Here is a 14,985-nt window from a genome sequence, read left to right as displayed (position 1 = left end):
CCTCCTTTCATACCGGCCCACAGTCTAGTGTCGCTACCTCTGCCCCTAGTAACAGCCTCTGCCTGGGCCCCCTCGCCCCCTCCGGCCTCGCCCCTCTTAAAAAACTGCTACCCTGATGTTTGCTAAGACGCAGGGGAGGTTCTTCCTGTCACCGACCGGCTCCCTAGGAAGCGGAGTGTTTTCTGGGCCAAGGGCGCATCGAGGATGTGACCCACTCCCCGGCCAAGTGTGAGGCCGGGGCGTGGCGGCGGATCCCACTGCTCACTGGGTCACTTTCCTTTCCAGGCAGGGAGGAGCCCTGGAGGGCACCGGGATCCCACCCAGCGCAGAACGCACTGGCCAGCGGGCCGCTTGGCAAGCGCCATGTGCCGCTGGCGACCCTCGTCAGCTCTGCATTAGTGAGAGGTTATGTAGAAGAGGAAAGAAATTTTCCCTGCTTAGCCGATTTGTCCTCCCTCTCTGCTTACTGGTTAGGAGATAGAAGGCGAGCCCAGATCCGGGGTAGCAATTCACATTCCATTACAAAACTCTACACAGCTTCCAAGCTAGCACCAGCATATATTTGGGGAACATCGGAGGAGTTTTCTTCTTCTTTTGTGGGTGGTCATGATCGTGGTCGTGGAGAGACATAGAAGGGTGAATAAAAAGTATAACGATGTGGTAAGTCAAAACACCTGTCTGGGATTTTTATTAACAGAAAATTAAACCCTTCATCTTCAGAGATTAAGCTTAGCCCTTTCTAAGTCAATGGAAACAAAATGCTTGTTGGATAAGAATGCTGAAAATAGTGAGAAATTTCTGTCTTAAAAAACCTTAAAATGATTTCTGCAAAGACAGAGTTTCCAGTGCACCCACATATATTTGAGAGGGTTTGTTTTGTTGTTTGTTTGTTTTTGAGACGGAGTCTCACTCTGTCGCCCAGGCTGGAGTGCAGTGGCACAATCTCGGCTCACTGCAACCTCCGCCCCCAGGGTTCAAGCGATTCTCCTGCCTCAACCTCTCGAGTACCTGAGACTACAGGTGCGTGAGAGGGTTTATTTTTCCTTACATATATAGTCGTCTGAATCTGCGGACGATTATTCTGAAGGAAGTTTAATAGAATTGGAAGGTGAGGGAAAGAGAACTGCCAAGAGAAGGATGTGATTTTGTTTTCATTATTTCACACTCGTGAAAAGCATCCTCTAGATTTGGTGCTTTTTCAAGTAGGCAGGTATAGTTTTGAAGCCATATTTTAATTAGAGGATCTGAGGTTAAAGATCAAAGTCTGGGCTAAAACCTCTTTGAAAAAAAAAAAAAATGCTTCATTCAGTGCTACATTCGAGATTCCACAGAACTTTTGCAGGAATGGGTATGAATTCCTTCAAAAGGATCCTGTACTCCATTTCAGGTAAATGAAGTTACACTGTCTCATCATTCTTAAAAATACGGCTGGCCGGGCACGGTGGCTCATACCTGTAATACCAGCACTTTGGAAGGCCAAGTTGGGCGGATCACCTGAGGTCGCGAGTTCGAGACCAGTCTGACCAATATGGAGGAAACCTGTCTCTACTAAAAATACAAAATTATCCGGGCGTGGTAGGGCATGCTTGTAATCCCAGCTACTGGGGAGGCTGAGGCAAGAGAATCACTTGAACTCTGGAGGCGGAGGTTGGGGTGAGCCGAGATTGCGCCATTGCACTCCAGCCAGTGCAACAAGAGTGAAACTCCATCAAAAAAAAAAAAAAAACATATATATATATATATATATATACAGCTAAATTGGTTGCATATTAGCGTGTCTTGTTTCGCAAAGGATTTGCTGGATGTGTGATACTTTTTAAAAATGCCATTGATGCTTACTGATATATGGAATATCATTATCTGGGGTTTTCTAGATACCATTTTATTTCTCATCAGAAATTCAGACTCTAAGCCCATATGGCAGACACGTGTTTGTTATGTGATGGGGGACATGTATCTCACTGAGCTGGTACAGGTGGTGCACCTGTTCCTAACTTGTTACACCATCCAACGAGTGACTTTTTGATGAAATGATCTTTTAAGTTTCTTCGGGCAGACTCCTGAGGTCTTATTTGCATCTGACACAGGTACAGTATGTTACCTTTACTTAAAGCATTTTTTTCTCCTTTAAGAGAAAAAATAAACTTTACCTTATAAGTCCTATATTTAATCAATAGCTGTTTATTGGCTACCTGGTTTATGCCAGGCACTACACAACATAGGTGTGCTGGTAATAAATGTAGCTGCCTTATGTCAGGGGTCTCCAACCCCTGGGTCACAGACTGGTATAAAGATAGACAGTTGCTAGTCTCATAGATGATATGTCACATTGAAAGAGACTCATCCAGCCATGAAGAGGTTATTTGTATCTATGTTAACTGCTAAACGTTAACGATGACAAGAACCTATGAAGTAAAGTTTGGCCTTTGTGTTGGGAGGAGAAATGGAGGATGCTGGGATGCAGGTCAAGGAAGGCATCCCATGGAAGTGACATTTTAACTAATATCTGAAGGATGGGTGACTGGAGGGAAAGAATGCTTCCGAGAACAGGTGGTACAAACCCCTGAGGTTGAAAAGGTGGATGTGTCCAGGGTAGTGAGAGAAGTACAGTGTGTTTGGAAGAAGAAAAAGTACTGAATGAAGTAAATGATAGGAATGGTGAAGAAAGTAGGGACTAGAGCAGACTTGTAAGAACTGGAAAACTGTGAAAAGTGTTGGCCCAAAAAGCAGCATGATGATTAGCTGGGCACGGTCACTCACGCCTGTATTCATAGCACTTTGGGAGGCCGAGGAAGGCAGATCACCTGAGGTCAGGAGTTCGAGACTAGCCTGACCAACATAGAGAAACCCCGTCTCTACTAAAAATACACAATTAGCCAGGTGTGGTGGCACATACCTGTAATCCTAGCTACTCAGGAGACTGAGGCAGGAAAATCACTTGAATCTGGGAGGCGGAGGTTGTGGTGAGCCGAGATCGCGCCATTGCACTCCAGCCTGGGCAACAAGAGTGAAACTCCATCTAAAAAAAAAGCAGCATGATGAGATTTGCATGTTAAGGACTATTTTTCCCCATGGTAGAAAATGTTTCTGGTAAGAGGAAAGAATAATTGGCCTTCTCTTTGGAAGGAAATCAGTTAGAAGACTAGTTTATGAAAATTTTGACAACTAGTAGTGGCCTGGAGCATCGAGGCAGTAAAGATGGGAACTTGGAGGGATTTGATAGAGGTTCAAGAGGTAGGAAAATCTTGCTAAAGGAATGGTGTTGGGAAGGGATGAATGACTTTCCAATCTTGGCTTTTATAGCTGGGTGGATGCTGATGCCTCACTGATATTGGAATGCTGGATTAAGCAATGTTTATGAACGGAGCATGTTCCCTACCCTTTATAGAGTTAAGTACATGTTTTTCACGTTTTTAGCTTTTTCTCTACTTGTAGTGTGTTTTAGTTGGTTAAAAGTTATGTACCTGGCATGGATGAAGCATGAAAAGTACTCATGTAAGTGAAAAGACAATGTTATTTTCTTACCTATTAAAATAATTAAATGGTTTCCTACTGCCCACTTCTCCTTTTTCTTCTTTTTAATTTCTTGATACTAAAAGGCAAAGAAGAAATTTCTTATAGATGGCCTGAGCTTTTGAGTAATTTTCAAATGAGATGTACACCTCATTTGTTGTGTACATCAAATGAGATGTACACAACATAAAGCGTTGTAGTTTATGTTTGCTTTAGTGATGCTTTATCTGTTTGACTTGTAAGCCTAACATTTATGGAAAGAGGCTTTTGGTAGGAACCAAGCTGGGATTTTTACAATGGCTTAAGTCCATCAGAGTAGATCTTATGCTACTTAAGAGCATCAGAACTCCTTTCATTGTCTGATTTTTCAGCTTATTTCTTAATCGGAACCCCATAAAGAACATGAGTGGTTTTCTGATATCCTTAATGTCTTAAATATCAATATTTTACTTACCAGCAATCTGTGTGAAAATAAAGTTTATTTAGCAAACAAAAGTTGCTGTGTATCTACTGTATGCTGGGATCTTCACTAGATCTATGGGTGCCAAAGAAAAAGATCTATTTTATCCCTTTTGCAAAGAGTGAAACTTATTCCCACAGAGTGATTGTCTAGCTAGGATTTAAATACTTTTGGTGATGGCAGACTTACTACCTACCCCTAGACAGCCCTGGGATTCCTACTATATTCATTCACTTCCCCCCCCGCCCCCCCACCCCCCCGCTCTGTCACCTGGGCTGGAGTACAGTGGCACAATCTCAGCTCACTGAAACCTCCACCTCCCAGGTTCAAGCGATTCTCCTTCCTCAGCCTCCCAAGTAGCTGGGATTACAGAAACCTGCCGCCGCACCCAGCTAATTTTTGTATTTTTAGTAGAGACAGGGCTTCACCATTTTGGCCAGGCTGGTCTCGAACTTCTGACCTTGTGAACCACCAGCCTTGGCCTCCCAAAGTGCTGGGATTACAGGCATGAGCCATCATGCCCAGCCTAATTCATTTTTTTTCCCATGGCAAATAAAATATTTTTGGAACAAGATAGATTGTGATGTGTTCTGCTGAGTTGGTACACGCTAGAAGCTGGAGTCCAGACATGTTGTTCTGTGCTTTATGCAACTCAGGAAACAGTGTGCAATCGGACCCCCAGAGAGTTCCATTGGGGCATGCTTCAGCTACTCAGCAAGTGGCCATCTTTTACACTAACGTTTCTGCTCCTGAGACAAGATATCTGTCTCCCTGGGCTGCACAGCCATCCTCTTATGTGTGAACTGGGCCACAATCCTCTAAGACAATCTCACATGGAAGTCTTATTGCGACTGTCATTTGGGGTAATGCTTGTCTCTAATGTCATCCAAATGACTCACCAAAACCTCAGGTAACCGCCACTGTGCTCCAAAGAAGGTTCACTTTTGTGGTGTCAGTCCTGACAGATGTAACCTGAACATCCCTTTTGGCCCCAGTGAATCTCTCCATTTGGGGGAGAACGTGATTCTTCATCTCTTACTTGGGAGCATGGCTATTTCTGAATAACCACAACCAAAAATTCTATTAAGACGGACACCACACTTTATTTCATCTCTTTATTAGATGAGATAAACCGAATAGGAAGGAATAAAACTTTAAAAAGCCCTCCTTACTCCTCATTTTTTAAAATTGGAATAGCTTGGTGAAGAGATGCTAAAGAGAATACTTCTAAAACTAAGCTTAAGTGTGATTTTTGAAAATTTAAGTTGTAAGGTACTCTACAAATAACTCAGAGTCCTTTGCCTCACTGTGACCCAACCATATGTGTGGGTTTAGAAGCCTAATTATAAGTTATTTATAAATATAACTTACCAGACAATTGCCTTGTTGTGAATATCCAAGATTGAAATCAATAGTATGTTTAGAACCAATTTTTGGTGACAAGCATATATGAGCTAACTTCTGGATAAGCCATGCATAGCTACTTATTTTAAAGAGTGCAAGATAGTGGTGACCACACATGCTGTCTTTTGGGTGATGAATTTTTAAAAAATATTTGTGTATTTGCACTGTTCTAGTGTTGGCTTCCTCAAGGCCCTGGTGTGTTGAGTTTTCTTTGCTTTGGGGTATGGGCATGCCTTACATACAGCTGTCTTCTAAATATGTTAGACCATCTATTGTGGTAAGATTAAGTGAATGAAAGTTGAATATATTTTCTGTAAGTCCCTGAGAAAATTAATGAAATAAGTGAATAAAGAAATATATGTTCTTGAATTTTAGTGAGTTTACTTCAGATAAATTAAAAATTGTATCAGGTAAGCCGGGCCATGTAACATGTCTTAGGGGTGTCTGTGATATGCTCATTCTTTGCACACTCAAAACCACTGTTGGTTAGGCACAGTGGCTCACACCTGTAATCCCAGCACTTTGGGAGGCCAAGGCAGGTGAATCACTTGAGGTCAGGAGTTCGTGACCAGCCTGACTAACATGGCAAAACCTCGTCTCTACTAAAAATACAAAAAATTAGCCAGGCATAATGGTGTGCACCTGCAATCCTGGCTACTCGGGAGGCTGAGGCAGGAGAATCAATTGAACCTGGGAGGTGGAGGTTGCAGTGAGTGGAGATCGTGTCATTGCACTCCAGGCTGGGCGACAGACCGAGACTCCGTTCCAAAAAAAAAAAAAAAAAACCACTGTCATCTTGCTAAGAATGTGGCATTGGGTTACATGCTGTAAAATCACCTTTTCCTTAGGAAAGTGGATGTTCTGCCTTAGAATGAGAGAACGCGTGTGCATGTTTCATCTTCTTGTGACAATAAGTGCTGAGAACAGAATAGTCACTCACTTTCTCAGTTTCTCATTGATTTTGCCTCTTTTTTAAAGCAGCTCTAGATGTAGATGGGGTGAGCATGGTGGTCTGTGTGTTCTGAAGCTTGCTTTTGGAGAGTAGATGGTGAGTGGCCACATGTTTGTTTTGTGTTATGCTCAAGAAAAAGGGAGAAGTATATGTACATTGGGAAAGTGGAGTGGTTAGCACTGATCAAATTCTTATGTTTATAGATTCTGATTTATTTCATTATTACCTTTACAGTAAGTGATTTTTCTTTTCTTTTCTTTCTTTTTTTTTTTTTTTTTTTTTTTTTTTTGGTCACCCAGGCTGGAGTGCAGTAGGGCGATCTCAGCACAGGGCAACCTCTGCCTCGCAGGTTCAAGCAATTCTCCTGCCTCAGCCTCCCAAGTAGTTGGGATTACAGGCACCCACCACCATGCCTAGCTAACTTTTGTATTTTTAGTAGAGACAGGGTTTCACCATGTTGGCCAGGTTGGTTTCAAACTCTTAACCTCAGGTGATCTGCCCACCTCAGCCTCCCAGAGTGCTGGGATTACAGTCATGAGCCACCATGCCTGGCAGAAATCAAATTTTGTAAAATCTCATTGGACCAGCTTATCTCTAAGAAGTCTGATAGTAGCTAGTGCTGTCTCTTGTGTCTCTTCAAAAAAACTGAAAAAACAGAAATCCTGGCTGGGGTCGGTGGCTCATGCCTGTAATCCCAGCACTTTGGGAGGCCGAGGCAGGTAGATCACCGGAGGTCAGGACTTTGAGACCAGCCTGGCCAACATGCCAAAACCTCATCTGTACTAAAAATACAAAAATTAGCCGGGCATGGGGGCAGGTGCCTGAAATCCCAGCTATTTGGGAGGCTGAGACAGGAGACTTGCTTGAACCTGGGAGGCAAAGTTTGCAGCAAGCCAAGATTGTACCACTGTACTCCAGCCTGGGTGACAGAGTGAGACTCCATCTCAAAAATAAATAAACAGACAAACAGACAGACAGAAATCCAGTCCAAAACATCAGAAACTATGACATGCTTATATTACAAATGAATCTGTCTAGACTATTTTTAAATAAGTTTAACCTACGGCACCCATGTTACAGACAAATTTTGATGAAAATCATTTCTTAGCCAGACCTGCCTGTATTTGCTTTAAATCAGATAAATCAGAAATTAAGTATTTCATTTTCTCTTCTGCCTGTGTCACACTTATTACCCCAATCGGTCTCCAGTTTGACAAGTCAAGAATCTAAAGTTATACTTGAATTTTTACCCTTTGTTGGTTGTTAGCTTTTTTATGTAAAAACACACTCAGCGTGATAGCAGCAGGAGCAGAAGTTATAAGATCTAACAGTTATTGAGCACTAGCTACCAGCATCCTATTTTTTTTTCTTACGTCATCTCATTCATTCATCACAACTCTTTTACACAGAGATGTAGATGTAATTATTATCCTCAGGATTCAAATGAGGAAATAGAGACCCAGGGAGGTGGCCAGCTATTAGAACTCAAACTGCTAAGTGTGTCTCCAGGGCTCTGACTCTGACCCCTTCCAGACTACCCGCCACAGAGTCATGATCCATTCACCGAACAAACACTAACTGAAAACCTCCTGCATGCAGAGTCCTCCCTATAAGGCACATCAAGGGAAATAATGGGCACACCAAAAGAGAAAAACAAGTGTGTCAGCACAGGGTTCTGGCTTCCAGAAATAGATTACAGCACATTCTAGCCAGTATTTGGCAACATAAGTTACGCCTTCACTTCTGTGATGGTCAGGAAGAGATGGATGTTTTGTGGAGGGAGGGGCTTGCGGAAGGGCTGTTAGTACATGGAAAGAACTGACTGGGATTTGTATGCCCTTAGAAAAGGGGAGGTCAACAAGACACTAAAGCAGAAGGCTGGCAGAGTGAGATCCAGGGGCAAAGTAGAGGGAAACCTTGGACAAGTCCTGCCAAAGACTGAATTGTTACCCTGTTCTCATTGGAAAGGCTAGGGTGTGGAATGGAGATGGTCTTTCACATGGTGGGAGATGTCCTAGAAGTGGAGAAGTGGGCATGGACTCTGACATTCTGATGGTCTTCTGTGTGGTGGATAGTGGGGGACTCTCCTGTCTTTTAAAACCTCCCTTGTGGACACTTACTTTTAACCTCATTGAAAGTGCTGAGCCCTGTTCAAAGACTCATATGTAGCTTACTTTTGAAGAGACGTGAAGCTGTAAACTTTATAAGTGTTTGGGAAATTTAGTTTTGTTGGGTAGCGCCAATGCCTTGAGAACAGATCCATTTTTTTATGTTATGAGAGGTTATTGTTATTTTACATGATATAGAAACTCAAGGTTTTGCCTCAGAACTTGTATTGGGGTGATCCCAAGAGGTTTATAAATGTGATATGAGTCAAGTAACGGCAACAACTGTATTGACCTAATTACTAATCAAATCTAAAAATTTGTTCAAGTTCAAGTGTGATAGCCTCTGGGAGATATTATTTTGTTGTTGTTTTTGAAGCAGGAGGAGTCACGTATACTGGAGGACAGTGAGAGGAAGATTTTCTATATCTCTTAGAGTGTGTTTGAGATGGGGGTCACCAGTCAGCCTCGTTTGTTGTATGATGGTACCTGAGCAAGTTATAGAATTGGAAGAGTTTGCATTGTGAGAAGCACTTGAGGGTCTGTTTCCTGTTTTTTTCCTATCTGTGGATAAGGACTATCTTGAAACTAGCAAGAAATAGAAAATTTAAGTCGTGCATGCTACCAGCTCAATTATAACTGACTTATCTTGTGTATTTAGTACTAGTATCATTATTATCATTGTTATTTTGCTAATGACAATGGGGGAGTTTTAGCAAAATAATCGTGAAAAGCAATCTGGATTAGTAGACAGGCATTCTGGCTCATTTTCTCATCTGCTGAATATCACCATCAGCAAGCTCGCATTGGGAACCATTTCTTGACAATTACCCCAGTGCAAGGCTCTAGAACTGCAGAGATGGATAAAATATGGTTCCAGTTCTAAAACTCACCAGTGCCTCACAACCAGCAAGAACACATGGAGGACATCCAAGTGGAAAAGAAAGTAATGCTCTCAAATGTGCAGGGTTTGCCATGTGGAGGAGAAAGATGTGTGAAAGGGAAAATGTACATTTAGGAAAAAAACAGTTTAAGTATAGGCATTGGAGTATAAAAATATGAGGCTTATTTGAGGACAGAGTAGGACAAGAAGTGGAGTGTGAGTAGCGAATAGAGTTTGGAAGTGTTGTGTAGAGTTGTGATAGTAAGAGGTGTCGACCTTGGAAAAATGAATGGGGGATCTGTTGTGTTGGCTGCTATGAGCCATCAAATGTTTTGGAACAAGGCTGTGATGTGAGCAGCTCTGTGTTTCAGAGAGAACACGGCTAACCTAAAGGCAATGTTTCTAGCAAAGTGCAGTGTGAACTTGGGATTTCGTACCCTCTTTGACAGAATACATTTTCCCTTTTTTAAAAGAGATTTTTCAGCCCAGAATGTATGGGCTCCTTTCTATACATGATTAAATAATAATGGAAAGGTGAGAATATTTATTTTCCACAAATAAAGCGCTATTAGATAATGTTTAAACTTCCCTAATTGTGTTTTAGTAATCGGTACTTATTTAAGCTCTTTAGGGAGTGGAAATCTTTAGAGGGAAGGAACTCCTTTTTTCTCAAAAACATTGAGAGTGAACACTGGAATCTGAATGGAGATATATAAATAATAATTTTGGACAAATGGTTACTATAATGGGGAGCTCATATGAATCACTAAAACGTTACATAATTGAATAGCAAAATAAGCAGAAGACATGACTAGGCAATTCAAAAAGTAATACACTAAACATATATAAAACCAAGTTACCGAAATAGTTATTAAAATGCATATTAAAATAATGAGATGCCAGTTTTTTGACATACCAAAATGGAAAATGTATTTAAAAATAACGTATATCATTAAACTGTTGATAAATGGTAAGTGTAGGGAAACAAGAGTTTTGTAATACTTTTTTTTTTTTTTTTGAGACAGAGTCTCACTCTGTCACCCAGGCTGGAGTGATGTGATCTCAACTCACTGCATCCTCTGCCTCCTGGGTTCAAGCGATTCTCTTGACTCATCCTTGTAGGGTTACAAGAATGCACCACCATCCCCACTAATAGAAAAAAGGTTTTTTCCTACTAAAAAAAAATTTGTATTTTTAGTAGAGATGGGGTTTCACCATTTTGGTCAGGCTGATCTCAAACTCCTGACTTCAAGTGATCCACCTGCCCTGGGAGCCTAAAGTGCTGGGATTACTGGTGTGAGTCTCTGTGCCTGGGCTCTAAGTGTAAGTGGTGTCATATTTGTATATGGCATTATTGCACTGTGCATCAGCAGCCTTAAAATGTGCTATATTTCTTAATACAGCAATTTTAACTAATAAATTTATCACTTATAAAATAATGAAGCAGTGTCATCTGTGTGGGGTAAATACTTGAGTTTTGTCATCTCATGCCAAGGAAATTGAGTATGTGGACACACAAGAAGTGGGTTTAGAAGTAGAGGTTTAATAGGCAAAAGAAAGAGAAAGGAAAATAGCTCTCTCTCCTGTGAGGGAGAGGGTTGCCCGAGTGGACTTCCGGCTGCAGCAACGTGCACCAGATGTTATAGACTGGCTTAAGGAGGCAGTGGCTGATTTACATAGGGCCCAAAGATTGGTTGGGCCAGGTGTGATGTTTACACAGTGCACGAGGAAGCTGGCTGCCCCCACCTAATCTTCTATTATGTAAATGGAGTCTTTGCCTGGCTGGTGCCCTGTTGCCTGCCACCATGTTGCCTGCTTCTTACTGTACACATGGTTTACAAAGGAAATGGAAGATAGAGTCACCATTCTGAACATGCCTAGTCCCCAGGTAGCACCTTTTCCTATTGGCACAGCTGTCAGCATTTATTTGTGCAAGCTTCCATCTTGCTTATCTATGTCTGCAGCTCAATTTTACACACTGCTGTATATTAGAAAAGAAGTAATTTGGGGTCTGCTTTTATTAAAATTAAAATTTATTTTTAACTCATGCATCAATAATAGTTAATGTCATGGGAAGCTTTCATAATGTATTTGTATTTATGAACAAGCAAGATAGCAAACTCTTGTGGTTCTTTTTAAGTTATTTATACAAATGTATGGGGTACAAGTGTAATTCAATTACATGCATATATTCCATTGTGGTGAGGTCAGGGCTTGTAGGGCATGCATCACTCAAATAATGTACATTACAACCATTAAGTAATTTCTCATCTTCCACCCCCATCCTAATCCCTCACCCTATTAAGTCAGGGGTCATACTGTGCTGTACCTCAATGACCAAAACAACAAAGATACATTAATTGTTTTCTGAGACTCAGTTTTAAAAATCAACCTAAGATAAAAGATGACTCCTATGCCAATAAAACATTGTATTTGCTGTATATATACACACACACGCACACACACGTGTGTGCGTGTACGTGTGTGTGTACATATTTGTTTATACTCAAGAAATGTATACAGAGTCTTTCCCACTGCACCAACCTAAAAGTAAAGTCAAATGGCCCTATGCAATAAACATCATGGTAATAACTTCAAAAGGTAAGCTGCCTCCAGTGAATGTAAATTCAAAATAAAAAGAAGAAACTATTGCTCCAGATGTGCAGAAATCAATATAAAAACACAGGAAGCATGGAAAAGCAAGGTTTATGACACGTTCAAAAGAACACAGTAATTTTCCAGTATTCTAGCAAAAAAATTCATTGAAATATCAGACTTTAAAAGACTTCCAAAAAATAGATTTTAAAGACGCTCAAAGAGATGCAAGAGAAATCTGAAAGCCAATACAAAAATAAATTCAGAGAATGAATGAGAAATGTATCAAGGAGGCAGATATCTTTTAAAAGAAATCCAAACAAAAATTATGGAGGTTTATTGAAGGAAAAAGAAAATACATTTAAAGATTCAATAATAGACGAGAACAGGAATAAAACGAATTTTCAGAACTTGAAAACACGTCTTTCAAAATAATCTACTCAGACAAAAATAAGGAAAAAAGAATAAAAAAGCATGAATAAAGACTTTGAGATGGTTGGGACTAAATATAGTGACTAAACTTACAAATTATCAGTGTTTTTGAGGGGTAAAAAACATCAACATTTTAGAAAACCTATTTAAGAAAATAATTGAAAATAAAGTTTAAGAAAACCTCCCAAACCTAGCAACAGAGTTAGACATCCATATACAGGAGCCCAGCAATCACAGCAAAATACATTGCAAAAGGGGTTCATCATGGCATATGATAATCAGAATATCTAAAGTCAAAGTGCAAGAAATAATTCTAAAATCACTAAAAGAATAGCATCTAGTCATTTATAAAGGAAACCACATCAGACTAACAGCAGACTTCTCAACAGAAACTTTACTGGCCAGAAGAGAATGGGATGGCACTTTTAATGTTGAAAGGAAAAGAAACTGCCAGCCAAAAATTTTACATTAAGCTAGGTTAACCTTCACAAATGAAGAAGAAATAAAGTCTTGCCCTGACAAATAAATGCTGGGGAAACTAATTACCATTAGGCTGGGCCTATGAGAGAAGTTCAAAGAATTTCTAATATAAAAACAAAAGATTGATATTCACCATCATTAAAACATGTAAAAGTATAAAATACATCTTAAAAAACAAAAGAGACAAAGAAAAAACATCAAATCACAACACGACAGAATGTTATCAAACCACAAATATAAATAGATTAAAAAATAGAAAACAACATTATGACAGAAACAAAACCTTACATGTCAATATTAACCTTGAATACAAATCAATTAAATTCCCCATTATGTGGTATAGATTTAGCAAATGGATAAGAAAAGTTGATTCAATACTATGTTGCCTACAAGAATCTCACCTTACTTGTAAGACACATATAGACTAAAAGTAAAGGGAGGAATATATTAACACAAACAGAAACCAAAAGCAAACAGGAGTATCCATATTTACATCAAATAAAACAGATTTTAAATAAAAAACAGTAACAAAAAGGATAAAGAAGGTAATCATCCAATAATAAAGAATCAATTCAGCAAGAGGATATAATAATCCTAAATATATATGCGCCCAACATCAAAACACCCAGATTTAAAAAAAAATTACTAAACCTGTAGAAAGAGATAGACAGCAATACAATAATAGTGGAGAAATTAGAAATTCTACTCACAGCATTGAGAGATCATTGAAATAGAAAAGCTGAGAAATAATTATTGGACTTAAATTGGACTTTAGACCCAATGGACCTAAAAGACATTTACAGAACATGCTTCCCACTCAACCATAGAATATACACTCCTGTCATCAAAACATAGAACATTCTGCAACATAGACCGTGTGGTAGGCAATAAAACAAGTCTCAACAAAGTACCCCTCAAAATCAAAATTATATCAACTACCTTTTAAAACCACAGTAGAATGAAACTACAAATCAATATGAAGAAGAATTTCAGAAACTAAAATTACAAAGAAATTAAACAACATGTTCTTAAACAGTCACCATGTCAATTAAGAAATTAAGATGGTCGGCTGCTTTCCCTGCCGTCAGTCAGCCTGCGCCCGCTTGCTTCTTCAGGGCCCAGTCCCTCAGATCCATCGCCGCTTCTAGACCCTACTGCGGTCTCGGATATTGCCGGGAAAATGTCTGGTGAATTTTCGTTGGCAGATGCACTACCCGAACACTCCCCTGCCAAAACCTCTGCTGTGAGCAATACAAAACCTGGCCAACCTCCTCAAGGCTGGCCAGGCTCCAGCCCTTGGAATAATCCGAGTGCTCCACCTTCGGTGCCATCTGGACTCCCACCAAGTGCAACACCCTCCACTGTGCCTTTTGGACCAGCACCAACAGGAATGTATCCTTCCATGCCTCCCACCGGACCACCTCCAGGACACCCAGCACTCTTTCTTCCTTCGGAACCATCATGGCCCCCACCCGGTGGTCCTTATCCAGCCCCAACAGTGCCAGGCCCTGGCTCCACAGGGCCATATCCTACACCAAATATGCCCTTTCCAGAGCTACCCAGACCATATGGTACACCCACAGATCCAGCTGCAGCTGGTCCTTTAGGTCCATGGGGATCCATGTATTCTAATGGGCCCCAGGAATGGGAGGGCAGTATCCTACCCCTAATATGCCATATCCATCTCCAGGGCCATATCCCGCTCCTCCTCCTCCCCAAGCCCCTGGGCCAGCACCACCTGTTCCACGGGGCACCGTTCCACCAGGAGCCTGAGGACCACCACACCATATCCTGCCCCTACAAGATCGTATCCCACACCAGGACTCTATCCTACTCCCAGTGATCCTTTCCAAGTGCCTTCAGGACCTTCTGGTGCTCCACGGATGCCTGGTGGTCCCCACTCTTACCATTAAGTTAACAATGGAGGAACAGATGACGCTTTGCTTTTTGAAGTACACGTATATGCACATGAATGCATATATAAAAATTGCCGGTTTCACTATTAGAGGGCATTCATGAAAGAACAACTCTTGCACCTCTCAGAGAGGATAACTGCCTCTTGTACTTGGATGTGTAGTACATCATATGTATACAATCATATAAAAGCATAGAAGTAAATCATTCAGATGTGATTTTTATTTGGTTTTCATGGAAAGTTATG

The 14,985-nt window shown here is 40.7% G+C and overlaps 1 pseudogene; it reads left to right on the top strand.

Annotated features, from left to right (window-relative positions):
- Positions 1-13,806: 13,806 nt before the first annotated feature.
- LOC103226021 (MAPK-interacting and spindle-stabilizing protein-like) lies at positions 13,807-14,985 on the top strand (annotated as a pseudogene).

Source organism: Chlorocebus sabaeus, chromosome 21 (assembly GCF_047675955.1).
Source record: "Chlorocebus sabaeus isolate Y175 chromosome 21, mChlSab1.0.hap1, whole genome shotgun sequence".
Lineage (NCBI taxonomy): Eukaryota > Metazoa > Chordata > Mammalia > Primates > Cercopithecidae > Chlorocebus > Chlorocebus sabaeus.
Note: the sequence above shows the minus strand (reverse complement) of the source record. Positions and strands in the feature narration are given on the sequence as shown.